General features: G+C 40.3%; 1 protein-coding gene across 1 annotated transcript in view; it reads left to right on the top strand.

Moving 5' to 3' along the window:
* The window catches only part of MAP3K15 (mitogen-activated protein kinase kinase kinase 15), a 160,210-nt gene that overhangs the window by 54,987 nt on the left and 89,294 nt on the right, over positions 1-15,929 (top strand).

The raw sequence follows: 15,929 nt of genomic DNA, 5'->3' as shown, positions 1-15,929 counted from the left end.
TTTGGATGTTTTATTTCTATTGCATTATATATATATATATATATATATATATATATATATATATATATATACACACACTCATATTAAAGGATGATTTAGCTCCTTCAGCAGTTACATAGCTTATTATATTTCAGATCATTAAAAGTGGCCATTCCCAATTTAATACTGTACTTTCTAAAGTTGAGAACTGACTTAATTTGTACAAAGCTGAAACCTTGCTTTATCACTTTTTGTTTCCATTTGCACATACACCTAAAACTTGTATTCTATTTTGCATCTACAGAGCAAGAATAAAGACATGAACTTGTTATTTTGTTGTTTGAAAACAAGCAGTTTTAAAACTTTAATTGGAGTTACAGGTTAAATTTGGTAACTTTAACACACTGTGTAGATAAAAAGGCTGCTGTGTAGACCAATATATGGCTAGATTAGACTAAGTAAACATGAGTAAGGGATGTAAGGCCCTCAACCCATTTGCTTGGCCTGCCTGGTAAGGCCCATTTTAGCTCCAGATGTGGTATGGAGTATGCCCACCACTATCTCTGAATATGCTCCCTGCAAACAAGAGTAAGGGGTATGGGTGGTGGAACCTTGCTTCTGAACCCCACCTACCCTCTAGCTGGTCTAAGTAGCTGGCTAGGCGCTAGGAGGAGAAATAAACTGACTTCTTCCAGAGCTACACTCTCTGCATCCCTACCAAAAGCAAGAGAGGAGCAGAGGAAATGTGATTGAGTCACAGTTTCTTCTAGGGGTTGCTCTTGGGATGAAGCAGTTATGTGCTGCCCCTTCATTTAGGACTGATCACAAAAGCACCATCCAGCCTGTAGTAACTCCTGACACCTTTTACTAAAGTGTTTACTGGCATTTTTTTTTTTTTTTTTTGGTAAAATGCCATCAGATATAGTTAGTAGTTTTAAGTTCAAAGCATGTATTCTTGACTACTTTTTTGGGGGCGGGGGCAGGGAATATGGCTTGGTTGAAATTTGATGATAGATTATATTTAAATTTATATCCTTAATTTGTTATCTCTGATCAGTTTTATCTGAGATTACTGTGGCAATGTTGTTAAATAACAAACTAATTACACTAATAGATCAAAGTTTTATAACTAAGCTGAAATTACGGTCTCTGTGCATAAACAAGAGTCTGTTTTTTTCCCCTTCCAGAAGTAACTGCATGCTGTAGACAAGACTGTGTTTTGTCACTGTTACAATATTCTACCAATGCTTCATTTGAAGCTTTTGGATAAGGAGGGTCACTTCACTTCTTGGATAATTACAGTGTCAGTGTAAATGTAAATCAGATGAAGTGAACTGCTAATTAACCCTTTAGGTTTAAATGGCAAATATTTACATTAGAATTAATGCTGATGCTGTGGTGTTTGTTTTTTGTTTTTGTTTTTGTTTTCTGGTTTAATTGTTCTCCATTGGGGAAATCCCAACACAAATTGGCTGTGCTTTCTGTCCGGCAGTAGAGATAAGTAGGGGATAGACTACTTCCCATCCCTGCCCTGAGCCATGGAGAATCCGCAGAGCTGCTACTGCAGTCTTAAGGCAGTAGTGATGCCTGCGATCCCTTATGCTTTGTTGGGGGAAGAGAGCAACTGAAACTGTCCCTAGCTACATCATCCCTTTTTCCTGGCAGTGCAAAAGCAGTCCCCTGAGTGGTGTACACTAGGTGCAGAGCCACTGTGCAGAATCCTTGCCCTTAAGGACTTAATATTTTAGTGTTGCCCTTTATTCTGGAAATCTCAAATCCCATAAAAAGGGCAAAGAAAATCACAGTGTAGAACAGTAGTTGAAACACATAAATATGTAAACTAGATGTCAAATGTTTCCTTTGCAGTGATTGTTTCTTCATTCTAAATAAATAAGTAAACCTAGAAAAATGATTAATGTTTTCCCTTTAAGGAAAATGTAAATCATTATACTAATTCCACTTCAGGGAAAGAGGGAGTAGAGAGAAAGTTGAACGTAAACGGAGAATGCTACATTGCAAACAGTCCAGCAGTTCATTTGGGACTTGGTCTGGGTCCATAGCTGAAACGTGAAAACCACAGAGCAGCTCTGTAAGGCTGTGATATAAGATTGCAACATAGATTTAATAACTGATTTGAAAAGTGTAAGGGTGGGAAAACTGGGGGATGTAGTTTCCAACATCAGTAATGAAATATTTTGAGATTTGGATAAGAGTCTGTTCTATTTGACTTTGCCCAAAGCAAGCAATTAAAATTCTGTGCTGCTAATTTACTGCCCCACTGAGATGTTTAAAGCATGCAATCTACAATTCGGAGCTCAGTTCCCAAGACAGAATTGCCCTAGCGTGTAACTAAAGGTCAAAATTCTCTATGTCCCTTCCATTAGGTGGTTCTTTTTGTGTGGACCTGATTGTAGCCTTAAAGGCAGTCAGCTGCTTATTTCACTCAGAGATGGTGTAGCTCTGCTGTTTCTGTCAGTCGTTATTTATAAAATAAATCACAAATTTCCAGCCTTGTGGAACAGTCTCATCTTCATCTCTCTGTTACCATGAAGCAATGAAGGTTTGGGAGCTGGCTTGAGGATATATTCTTGGACTTGTAGAGAGTGTGTATGGGGATAATGTATTTTATCCTTAGAGGGAAAGGATAAACTTGTGTGTTTTATTAGGCTTCCTAACATCTCTTCTCCAAATCACAACTGGTGGATTGTAGGAGTGCAACTTCAGAAAAACATGAAAACCAGAGCTGGTCAAAACCTTGACTTTTCACAAAAAAAAATTTGTAACAAATTTGTCATTTTTTGGGGACGAAGAATCAAAAGTCAGAAAATTTCTACTAGATTTAATGAAAACTAAGGCACAGGATCTAGAAAACACAAGACATAGGAAGAAGTGGGATTAAGCCATTTTTAAAGATTTCTAGACTCAAAGGGCAGATGGACGGTGCTTTCCAGAATAGTTCTGGCCCTGACTGCCCATCCTTCATGATATATATAAATAAAATGTCAGGGTGGTTAAGCAATGGTACAAATTGCCTAGGAGGTTGTGGAATCTCCATCACTATTGGTTTTAAAGACAGGTTAGACAAACACCTGTCATGAATGGTCTAGTTATTACTTAGTCCTTCCTTGAGTGTCGGGGACTGCACTACATGACTTGTTGAGGTCCCTTCCAGTTGTACATGTCTATGATTCTATGATAGTGGGACGATTTGGTTTATTTGAATGTGGGTAGTGAGGGGTGGTGAGTTAGGTACAGCTCACCCTGGAAAGCAATCACAAAATCATAGATGTGCCCGACTGGAAGGGATCTTGAGAGGTCATCAAATCAAGCTCCCTGTGCTGAGGCAGGACTAAATAAGCCTATACCATCCCTGACAGGTGTTTGTCCAACTTGTTATTAAAAATCTCCAGTGATGGGGATTCCACAATCTCCTTTGGAAGCCTATGCCAGAGTTTAACTCCCCTTATAATTAGAAAGTTTTTCTTAATATCTAATCTAAATCTCTCTTCCTGCAGATTAAACCCATTATTTCTTGTTCTACCTTTAGTGGACATGGAGAACAATTGATCATTGTCCTCTTTATAACAGCCTTTAACATATTTGTGATTGGGTCCCTTCTCGGTCTTCTGTTCTCAAAACTAAACATGCCCAGTTTTTTTATCCTTTCCTCATAGGTCAGGTTTTCTAAACCTTCTATAATTTTTGTTTCTTTCTTCTGGACTCTTTTTCCAATTTGTCCACATCTTTCCTGAAGTGTGGTGCCCAGAATTGAACACAATTCTCCAATTCAGGCCTCACCATGTAGACAGGGACAATCACTTCCAGTCAGGGGTGAAAGTAACTTAAGGGACTTACTGGTACGCAGGGTGACCGGGGTCCTGAGCAAGGTTGTGGGGCGGCTCTAGGCCCCTGGAAGGGGCAGGGCTTTGGGCAGAAGGGGCAGGGCTGAGGCCAGGCTCTGGTGGCAATTTAAAGGGCCTGGGGCTCTGGTTGCTGGAGCAGTAGCGGAGGCTGGGAGCCCTGGGCCCTTTAAATCATTGCTGGAGCCCTGTGGCAGCGGCAGCAGCCGGGAGCTCCGGGGCTCTGGCGGCGATTTAAAGGGCCAGGGGCTCTGGCCATGGCCAGGAACCCCAGACGCTTTTAAATTGCCAGGCCCTGGGGAAGCTGCCCCTTTGCCGCCCCCCCTCCCCCATCAGTGGCCCTGCCAGTACGGTTGGTTTTGTACCAGCTCTTACCGGTGAATACATCCCAGAATGATATTAGCCTTTTTTGCAACTGCATCACATTAACTCACATTCAGTTTGTTATCCAATATAAACAACAGCTTATTTTCAATAGTACTACTGCTTAGCCAGTTATTTCCCATTTTATAGTTGTGTATTTGATTTTTTTTCCTTCCTAAGCTGTAGTACTTTGCACTTATCTTTATTAAATTTCATTTTGTTGATATCAGACCAATTCTCTAATTTGTGAAAGTCATTTTGAATTCTAATCCTGTCCTCTAAAGTGCTTGCAACCCTTCCAACTTGGTGTCATCCACACATTTTTATAAGCATACTCTCTATTCCATTATCCAAGTCATTAATGAAAATATTGAACAGTACCAGACCCAGGACTGACTCCTGCAGGACCCTACTAGATACACGTTTCCGGTTTGACACTGAACCATTGATAACTACTCTGTGAGTGTGATCTTTCTAACAGATGTGCTCCCACTTTATAGTAATTTCATCTAGACTGCATTTTGCTAGTTCTCTTATGAGAATGTCATTTGGGACTGTGTCAGAAGCCTTACTAAAATCAAGATATAGCATGTCTACAGCTTCCTCCATCCAGTAGGCTAGTTACTCTGTTGAAGATAGAAATTAAGTCAGTTTGGCTTGACAAATCCATACCGCTATTCCTTATAGTCGTATTAACCTCTAGAAGCTTACAAATCGCTAATAACAAGGACAAAAATAGAACATGGAGATAATAGAAGGGAAATAGTTAAACTGATTTTCCCTTAAATTGGTGGTTTTCTAATGATTTAGAATTAACAATCTGATTGTAATACTCTGTATATATTAAATATGAAAATGTTAATGCAAGTTAAGGATATATATTTAACCCTAAGGAGTTCTAGAAATGCAAAAGGTAAAGTTTTAATAGGCACACACTAATTTACCTCCAACAATATATGTTGTTGTATGTAGTTAATTACAGTGTTCATGTAATAATCTAACTAGTGATTGTATATAAGACTTCCTGAAAGCATGTCAGCGATAAAACAAGAACATATGCTGGCAAACTTGTCTCTGTAGTATTGTAGTTATACTATAATTCCTGCAAACTTCTTTGAGTTTAAAGATTATATATAAACTTGCTGTATGTGTGTTTTCATCTTCTGTTGTATCTCTTTCTAATAATTTCTCTCTTCATGTGTCCTGAGTCTGTCTGTCTCTTTTTTTTTTATAATTTGAATACTACCATATTCTTTATTATCCATGCTGTTCCATTTCAAATTTGAGCTGGCTGCAGTTGCCAACCACAAAGCTTTTCTTCAGGTCCAAGTGCCTCCTGAGTACCACAGTGGTTATGTGATAGGCAAAGTATGTATTACTTTCTATTCTGCTTTCTGGCTGAATAAAAGTAATTTTAGAATTATTTTATTACTGTGCCTTTCCAATTGTATTTACTTAAGGATATTTTAAAAATAATACTGGGCTGGTTCTTATTTTTCAGGTAACTGTTATCTTGGAATAGATGTTATTTTGAAATTATATCCTGTAGCCTAGGGATACATTGTGGTTTTTTTTAAAGAGAAAGCCAAACCCTGCATTTTCAAAAAATATATTTACATTCAGACTTTTAAGATGAAGTACTGCATATAAAGTACTATAATTTTGCTGGGAAATCAGTCACACGCAACAGTTTTCTGTGGTGTCCTGTCCATCATATTTTTCTGTGGTGTTGAAAATTATCTTGATCCTTAAGACAACTGATTAATTTAACTCCCAAGCGTGTTCAGATAGGCAACGTGTTTAGAAGCATCCAAATTCGTCTAATGAATTTGGTTTGTTCTTTGTTGTCCAATTGCATGGGTTAAACCATATTGAGAGAGTCTTTACATGTTATCTTAAATACTCTAAGACCTGTCTACACGGGGAACTGCATAGCTCTAGCAGCATAATTCTACCACCATAACTATGCCAGTATAACACCCCATGTGGATACTCTGATTTCAAAATAAAAGTAATTTAAGGTATGGGGTGGTAGTATAATTACACTTTTTTGGAGGTATATGTACAAGTTTGCTACTCACTGGTGTTATCCTCACCTAGCTCCAAGGACCCATTGTGCCTAGCACAGTACAAACATGTAGTAAAAGAGGTTTGCTTTCCCTAAGAGCTTACAATCCTAGTTTAAGACAAGTCATGACAGATTGGTGAAACATACAAATGAGAGGAGGGAGAATGGGATAACAGTAATATAAGCATTTTTTTTCATAGCCTAGCTGTGTGCACAATTTGTAGATGTAGAATTTTTTTTTTTAAATAATGGTGATATATAAGCAGATCAGTAGCCGTAGTCTTAAATTGCAGCCTGTCTAACCACTATCAGCCAATAATATGCTATAGGCATCACAGTAAAAGTAGGGCAATCAGAGGCCCTATGCACACCAGGACCTCAACCTCAGGAGCAACAAGGGTTCCCTCCCTCCCTGGAGAAACAGAGTTGAGAGAAGAGGCCCCTCCAGTACTTACACCCTGGCTGTTATGGTATCCGAGTGGGTGGATGGATCAGGACTGCTGCATTCCTCTCCTCCTGCCACATTGAGTCCTCTCCTAGGATGGTGTCGGCACCTCTTCCCTCCCCTCCCCAAGATCATGAGGTCTTGGAGATAACAGCCAAGTTAGGTGTTAAAACCTCTCTGAGCTATTGGTCCAGCCTTACTGCAGACTTATGGGGTCATCACTGCATTAGTTATACTCAGGTCTTGTGTTCAAGCTTCCCCTCACTAGAAGGGCTAGAAACTTCTTAGTTCAGTTTTCAACAAAAGCTGAGATTCTGGTGTAAGTACATGACTTCAGGAGCTGATGCCCTGAAGCATGGACCTAATGTTCCTATGCTTCACCCGGTGCTGAACAGAAGTGAGTATGAAGGAGGTTAAGTCGTGGTCTTGCAGGTGTTTTGTGGGACAGTGATTTACACATAAGTAGGGTTCTACCAAATTCATGGCCATAAAAAAAGCATCATGGACCATGAAATTTGGTCTCTTCCTGTGAAATCTGGTCTTTTGTGTGTTTTTACTATACTATGCAGATTTCACAGGGAAAACAGTGTTTCTTAAATTGGGGGTCCTGACCCAAAAAGAAGTTGCATAGGGGTCGTGGTGTTGCCACCCTTACTTCTGCATGGCCTTCAGAGCTGGGCAGCTAGAGAGCAGTGGCTGTTGGCTGGGCACCCAGCTCTGAAGGCAAAGCCCCAGCAGCAGTGCAGAAGTAAGGGTGGCAGTACCATACCATCCGGACTTCTATGCTGCTGGTGGTGGTGGCTCTGCCTTCAGAGCTGGGCTCCCTGCCAGCAGGTGCTGCTCTCTGGCTGCTCAGCTCTAATGGCAGCGCTGCTACCAACAGCAGTGCAGAAGTAAGGGTAGTATCAAGAACTTCCTACAATAACCATGCAACCCCCCCCCACAACTCCTTTTTGGGTCAGGACCCCTACAATTACAACTGTGAAATTTAAGATTTAAATAGCTGAAATCATGAAATGTAGTATTTTAAAATCCTATGATTGTGAAATTGACCAAAATGGACCATGAATTTGGAAATAGGGCCCTACACATAAGGAATGATATGGAAGAAGGGGTGAAGCTTCTTGTGGGAGAAATAGACAAGCAGATGGCTGAGACTTTTATCATTGGCCGAGCAAAGGGGAAGGCTGATAAGATAATAGAGAGGGATAGGTAGGATGGAACTGAACTGTGAAAGACCTTGAAGACAATCTTGTATTTGTTGCAGTGGATAAGGAGGGGAGGGACCGAAAAAGGCCAGGAAGATTGTCTTAGGAATAGCATTTTGAACAGACTTCAAATTCTGCAAGTTTTTGATCAGAAAAGAAACCCAGAACTGAATCTTGCCTTGAGTTTGAAATGACTTTTCACTCTCTTCCATATCAGGCTATATGCTTAATGTTAGAGGTGTTTTAGAGGAAGTCTTTTTATAATAATAGATGATATCTTCCCCCTCGACTCCAAAAACTGTAAATAAAATGGTTCTCTGTTACCATCTCTTTTGATCACTGATTCCTGCAAGGTGCTGTTCTGGTGCGCATGGCCTAAATTGATGAATGGGTACGAGGCAGCTAGCTCATGCTGTACTTGGAAAAAATTGAAAGTGTTGCTTGTTGGGTGGGGGAAGGCTTTTGTAAGATCTTGTTTATTTGGAAATTGCCATGTTTGTTGATGACTGTGGATTGATAGGCCCTTCATGTGAGGACTCTTCATTTTTTACTGAGAGCTGAACGTGGAAACCCATGTTTCATTGATGGTCAGATATCCACCTGCCTCCCTCCAAAATCTTTTGAAGTTGTGACCTTTTCTTCTGGAGCTAGACCTTGCCACTGTAATCTGTGTCTTTGTCATCTATAAAGACAATTTTTTAAATTTCAGTAATTTTTTGTTATGGTATTAGTATTAACAACGGGCTCTATTGAGGGCTACCTTTGAAAACCACTTATAATTTGTAACTCTTGCAGAATGCAGTAGCATAGATTCATTAAGTCCTGTAATATGCACTGGCCGTCTGTTAACCAGTGAATGTGCTTCAAATACTTTTGTTTGATTTTGAAAACCTTAAATGATAGAGGACTAGTTCAGTGGGGAGGGAAGGGGACATGTTTTCATCTTGATTCCTTTATGTCAGTGGTCCCCAACCTTTTTCATCTGGCGGGCACCAGACGAAGGACCGTGGCGGCGGTCGAGCATTTGCCGAAATGCTGCCGAAATTCGGCGGCATTTCGGCTGCAACGCCTCTGGATGACATCGCTTGTCGGTGTCAAGCGGCGCCATCCAGAGGCATCGCCGCCAAAATGCCACTGAATTTTGGCGGCATTTCGTGGATGCTCGAAGCCGCCAGGACGCGGGCGCATTTAGATGCCCCTGCGGGCACCACATTGGGGACCCCTGCTTTATGTCAATAGAGATTTGTTGGTTTGGAATTACTGACTGTCCCAAGGAACGTATTTGAGAAGATGGGAGGGAGGGTCAATGTTGTTGAGGTCTTGTAGCTTTGGAAGGGCCTTAATCCTTAACCTATTGGTCATTTTTTCACTGGAAAAAAAGAAGTTAAAAGCCTAGTGAAGGCAAGGCTGGCAACTGTGACTTTAACACTAGTGAGCCTCTACTGTTAAACCCCAGGTTCCCTGTAGACTTTGACTTGACCTGTTAACTCATGTGATCATAGGTGCTGGAACTCCTGGCTTGAAGTGGTTTCCATCATGCACAGGGTTTACAGTTTGGTTCAATGCCTCTCAGCACCACCACTATACACATTGTTCCAATGCCCCTGCAGGAGATGGCTGCCTAGTCCCCATTAAGATTTTAATTCCAGTTAGCTAACTTGAGTGAGTTAGTTAATAACACACCTTTTTGTTCTTCAGTGAAGATATACCCACATTATGCCAAAACATAGCAATGGCATCCTTCCAGGAAAAGATTGTTAAACTTATTATTGTTTAGAGGTGGGATTTTAGGGTTCATTTCACTGATGATTCTGATATAGCCTTCTTGAGCTGAGTTGTCTTTGTTTAGATTGTTTTTAGTTATATTCTGGTAGGCCACCTACATACCTCAATTGAAATAATTTTTTTAAAATTTCCATCATGTTTTAAAGTGCTATGAAAAATAGATGTATAAATACTAAGAATTATTTCTTAAATCAGTGTATAAGTGCCAAAAAATTATTTCCTTATAGTATACTTACACTGTAACTGACTAATAATTCTGTACTTATTCCTTAACAACTTCATTTTAAGTTCTTAAAATGTATTGTTTCTAACTGCAAATACTTATTTTGCTTGTATTTTAGATTGGAAATATTTCAAACTAATTCAGATAGCTAATAACTTTAGACTATCCAAATGTTGCTATACAGTCTTGTGCAGGTATTCATTTTATTTATCTTGCACAAGTAGAGCTATAAGTTTAGCAGGCAGATACTGGTCCTGTTTGAATCACTGAGTAACAGCACTTGCATTTGCTGCACATGTGGCAAAAAAGTTAAATTGACTAGACTGTTTCCTTTAGATTTTTACACAGTACTCTCACTGATGCCAACAGGCGTTCCAGTTGATGGAACAATCATAGAATATGGCTCCAGGATCAGCTCTTACACTAGCGAGCACTTACTTATGAATGGCAGTGAAGAGTTCACCTGCACGAATAAAATCGATATATCATAGGGCTGAAAAGATTATTGGAATCATCTAGTTCATGGACCCTTGCTTTCTCTCCTTCTACTTTCTTACTGAGTGTTTTCTTGAATACCTCTCATGATAGTGCTTCCCCTACTAGCTCGGTAGTTGAAATTCCTGATTGCTCCAACGGCTAAGAAATTTCTTTCCTAATGTCCAATTTGTATTTATTTTCTCATTTAATTTTAGGCCACTACAGCTTATTTTGCAATACATTTAAATAGGAATTAAATCTCAAAAATATTTTGCACAATAAAGCTATTACATCATTCTGTTCCTTGCTCTTCCTAAAACATCTTGCCGCTCTTCACTTCCTCTCTACTAAACAACTTCTGCATTTCACTGACTAGTAAAATGATAATTATCTGCTGCATAGAGGGCAATTTCCTGCTCACATAATTCTATTGAAATCCAAGGACCTTTCCTGTGATGAAAGTGAGGACATTAGGCCCATAGAGGAAAAATTCCCATTGACTTCAATGGGCTTTGATCAGTCCTATAGCTTATAAAGTGGCACGGGGTCATTTGCAGTAAAGGGGCTATGTAATGTAAAACATTCAACATCATTGTGCTTCTGGTAGCAATAATGAGAGTAATCAGCATTTAAATCTTTCCTGATTTGATGTCACTAACTTAGGTTCCAATCCTGCAACTGACTCCATGCAAGTGGACCCCTGCGCTCATGCATCTAGTTACAGGATCAGGTACTGTCTGTCAAGGTGGAATGTTTCTCTTAGGACGGTCATATAAGCATATGACCTGAGTTTGAGTCTGGATTTTTTAATATATACCCTATAGAAACAAAATAAAGTCAAACTATTGTAGTTCCTCAAATCACCACTTTGAATACGGTAGCATGTGTGTGCCATGCGTATCACCTGTACTTAGTAACGCTTTTCAGTATTAACCGAGGTGTCCTGGTAAATCGCTGCCACCTGCTCACAGCAGGAGCAAGCCTCGCCTCTGCCCACCACCCTCCCCTTGGCAACACAAGTGCTCCAATCCAGGCTCCATAAACCCCACTCTTTCCCAATGCAGGCTAGCAATTTACACGCACCACTTTACTACATTCAAGTGCACAGTTTCTGTCTTGTGGACACCTCAGTTTACATGGATCTGCTGCCTCCATGGAAGCAGTGTATCTCAATTCATCGGTTTCACCTCAGTTCAACACTCTTTTAGGACAAGGTGTCTATACGTATTTATAGTAAAACAAATTTAAGTTTATTTAACAGAGCTTGAGAGAAAGATGCAAAATAAAAGTAAAAGGGTTTGGAAACATAATGTTACAAGTAAAAGAAAAACAAACTGCAATCTATAGCCTATACTTATTAACAAGTTACCTTCCTAGGCAGGAAAGCATTTCTCATCCAATGGTCCATCCTTGCAGCACTTGTCCAGTCCAGAAAGCTGGGATCCACTGCTCATGAGATGCTCCCACTGGACAGTGGCTCTCCCATAATGAATAACACCTTTGCCCTTTCTTCTTCCCCTATACAGTTACAGACTGTTGTATGTTAGCCCAAGGAGGTCCCCTAACCAGAGACTTTTCTTAGGGGTTCTTTTGTCTTGGTAAACACTCAGGCCTGCATCTGGTCCAGACAGTAAATCCAGGGCCTGGGTTGGCTCCACTGATGGCCCTTGTTCTCATTGTTGATTGAGTCAGGTCTGAGGCTCCTCCATCTCAAGTGGCAAGTTTCTCTTTCAACCATTTTGGAATACAATAGCCTACATGTTTCAAACTCTAAAATGGTTTCCCATACAAACACCTCGCAATAATCATGACATTCAGCTAGTTCTTAGCGCTCAGCAGATACCAACCATGACCCCCTTCAGTGAAATATTGAGAAGACGGTCAGACACAGGGGTAATATACCTCCCTGGGCATGTCTGTGTCACACTTACCCCTTAGCTCCAACTGAGTTTGGGTATGTAGCAGGGCACTGCAGAGCCTCTCTTTGCTTCTGCCCCTGCTGTGCTGACAAAGTCACTTGGAGACCCTGGTGTCATTTATTTACAGGTTAGGCTCCTACCATCTTTTCACCATACACAGCTTGGGTTCTAGAGTCTTCACCGAGGAAGGAGGAGCTATCACTCTGCTTCCACTCCCTCCCTCGTCCCTCCCAGGCTAATTGGGCAGCTGTCTTCCATTCACCAATTAGGGGCAGGTTTTCTCTAGCCAGCTCCAATTTATTTCCCTTCATGGGAGTTGGCATGACAGAGGGCTGAGTCAGCAGTTCTTCCCTTTGGGAGGCTGTGAACAGTGACCAGGCAGTTTCTTAAATGAAAGTATTGTTTAATTTTGACAGTAGGGACAAAGCATTTAGAGGCCAAGATATTAAAACAACAGTCTATACACGTCTATCTTTCTAACCCCAGATGATAGCCTCGGTAGGCCTAACTTTTCAGACCCCATAATGGGTGCCTCTGTCTATTGCTCACAAACACCTATTCCTTCTCTTGAGAGAGAGACCTTTAAAACCCTGCTCTACTCCTTTGTTCTTCTGTATTCCTGAGGTTTTGGCCCTTCTGGTCAAAACTAATTTTCCAGGCTAGTTGGGCAGGAGGTAAACTCTTCAAGGCTGAGAGTTTGGACATTGTCACTTAGCAACCCTCAAGAGTTTGCTGAGGAATGGCTTATCTTCAGCCATTCTTTTCACAATCTTTTTTTCTTACAGCCTCCTGTTAAACTAAACCAATATATTAATACAGTAAACGCTATGCGATAACCAGATCAACATATACTATTCATAAATTATTAGAGAGCAGCTCCAATTCTGTCATAATGATCTAAGCCAATCACAAATTTTGCGCGCCTGGCTGATGATTTATTAACACTTGGGGTTGGCAATACTACATAAGTTGCTTAAGAGGTCATCGGCTGCCCATTCCTCACCTAGAATATCAGTAATTTCTTTGTGACATTACAATAATTTTCCACAGTGGCTAATTTTGATGAGTCAGAGGGTTTTCTTTAGATGAGGAATAGGTAACTAGAGCAGAGACCTCCTAAGAAATAAAGATGTTGTTTTCAGACATCTGTGGTTCATAATAAAAACAATATAAAGAAAGTAGAGACACAGAATTGTTTCTAAGTAGTGAAGATTCGATGGAATCTTTTAGAAATTTCAGTCCACATATTGTACTCATGGGATGTTTGGATTTTATTTAGTGCATGCATATGTTAAATAGAAAAGAGAGGAGTCAGGAAACTGTTGATCACTAGCCATGAGGTAGTCCAGAAATACTAGGGTTTGATGGGTATCCCCTACATACTAAGGTTACTTCTGCCAGGAGGTAGCCTACCTCTTTTTGTATAACACTGATGGCTTACGTTGGCAGCTGATGATGTGGCTGTGCATCACAAACTTACGGGGCTAAATTTTCAGATGAAGTCCCACTGCTTGCACCTCTAGAACTCTTCACATAAGGTAATGTGTTTAAATACAGATAGGCCTTAATTTCTGCATTAAAATAGGTGCTTCTGCATTGTGGATGAAAATTTGTGGAAAAATATGTGGGGTGCAAAAATCCAAGAGGAGGTAGGGGACATGAATAAAATGGTTAAATGTTGTCCAAACAGGTGTATTGCACTATTCCACACAGGTAACTTTGAGAAACATCTCTGAAGGCTGGTTGTGAAATTTAAAGTTTTCCTTCTCCCAGCAAATTACTACAGTTTTCATTACTGTTACAAATTGTAGCCATAAGAAAATTATATGGACTATCAAAGCTGATCTTCATCTTCTCCCCCAGAACTAACAGCTCATGGATTGTTTGAAATTTAAAACCAAAATTCATACACAAGGAAAATTATTGACCTAAAGTGTTTGTCTTTAGTGGTTTGAGGGGCGGGGGCAGACTTGCTTTCTCATGAGGTCACTATGTTCCAGGCCAAAGACAACCTTAAAAATAATAATAGAAAAAAGCAAAACTAATTTTTTGCAACATGTGCACTGAGCAACTTGACATGCTAGTTGCTTGAGTTGAGCTTGATTTAAGTAATTAGTTTTGGGGAGGCGGGTGGTAGAAAATAAAGACAGCAGTGGGACCGATGATCACAGTGTTAGAAATAAAAACAGGAGTACTTGTGGCACCTTAAAGACTAACAAATTTATTTAAGCATGAGCTTTCATGAGCTACAGCTCACTTCTTCGGATGCATAGAATGGAACACACAGACGGGATATTTATACATACAGAGAACATGAAAAGGTGGAAGTATGCATACCAACAGGCAGAGTCTAATCAACTGAGATGAGCTATCGTTAGCAGGAGGAAAAAAACTTTTTGAAGTGATAATTAAGATGGCCCATAGAAGGTGTGAGGAGAACTTAACATAGGGAAATAGATTCAATTGGTGTAATGACCCAACCATTCCCAGTCTTTGTTTAACCCACAGTTAATAGTATCTAGTTTGCATATTAATTCAAGTTCAGCAGTTTCTCTTTGGAGTCTGTTTTTGAAGTTTTTTTGTTGCAAAATTGCCACCTTCAAGTCTGTCACTGAGTGGTTAGAGAGGTTGAAGTGTTCTCCCACTGGTTTTTGAATGTTATGATTCCTGATGTCAGATTTGTGTCCATTTATTCTTTTGCGTAGAGACTGTCCGGTTTGGCCAATGTACATGGCAGAGGGGCATTGCTGGCACATGATGGCATATAATACGTTGGTAGATGTGCAGGTGTATGAGCCCCTGATGACGTGTCTGATGTGATTAGGTCCTATGATGGTGTCACTTGAATGGATATGTGGACAGAGCTGGCATCGGGCTTTGTTGCAAGGATAGGTTCCTGGGTTAGTGTTTATGTTGTATGGTGCAGTTGCTGGTGAGTATTTGCTTCAGGTTGGGAGGCTGTCTATAAGCGAGGACTGGCTTGTCTCCCAAGATCTGTGAGAGTGAGGGATCATCTCTAAGGATAGGTTGTAAATCTTTGATGATGCGCTGGAGAGGTTTTAGTTGAGGGCTGTAGGTGATGGCTAGTGGTGTTCTGTTGTTTTCTTTTTTAGGCCTGTCCTGTAGTAGGTGGCTTCTGGGTACTCTTCTGGCTCTGTCAATCTGTTTTTTTACTTCAGCAGGTGGGTATTGTAGGTTTAAGAATGCTTGATAGAGATCTTGTAGGTGTTTATCTCTGTCTGAGGGATTGGAAATGTGAATGCTGTACTGTGTGGTGACATTTAGCTCAAGTACAGTCAATAGGAATGTGGTATTATTTTTATTAGAAATGATGGATCTTTTATAGTTCGGAATCATCATGAACTCAAATAGAGGGGCAAAAGAGTCACTGTGCCTCAGTTACTTTCCTTTCTCTGCCTTTAGGGTAACCACATGCCTGAAATGAGGGTTTCAAATGAAAAATCTCCCCTTCTAGTGACTGGTTTATTGGCATGCAACAAAATCTGTTCAGCTCTCCACTTTTGTATCAGGGCTTCTTAGTCCTTCTGGTCTTTCTGCCAGTCCATGGAGCAGTCCACACAAGGTCTTTCCCAGTCTGTGGC

This window comes from Mauremys reevesii, linkage group 1, assembly GCF_016161935.1.
Source record: "Mauremys reevesii isolate NIE-2019 linkage group 1, ASM1616193v1, whole genome shotgun sequence".
NCBI lineage: Eukaryota > Metazoa > Chordata > Testudines > Geoemydidae > Mauremys > Mauremys reevesii.
Note: the sequence above shows the minus strand (reverse complement) of the source record. Positions and strands in the feature narration are given on the sequence as shown.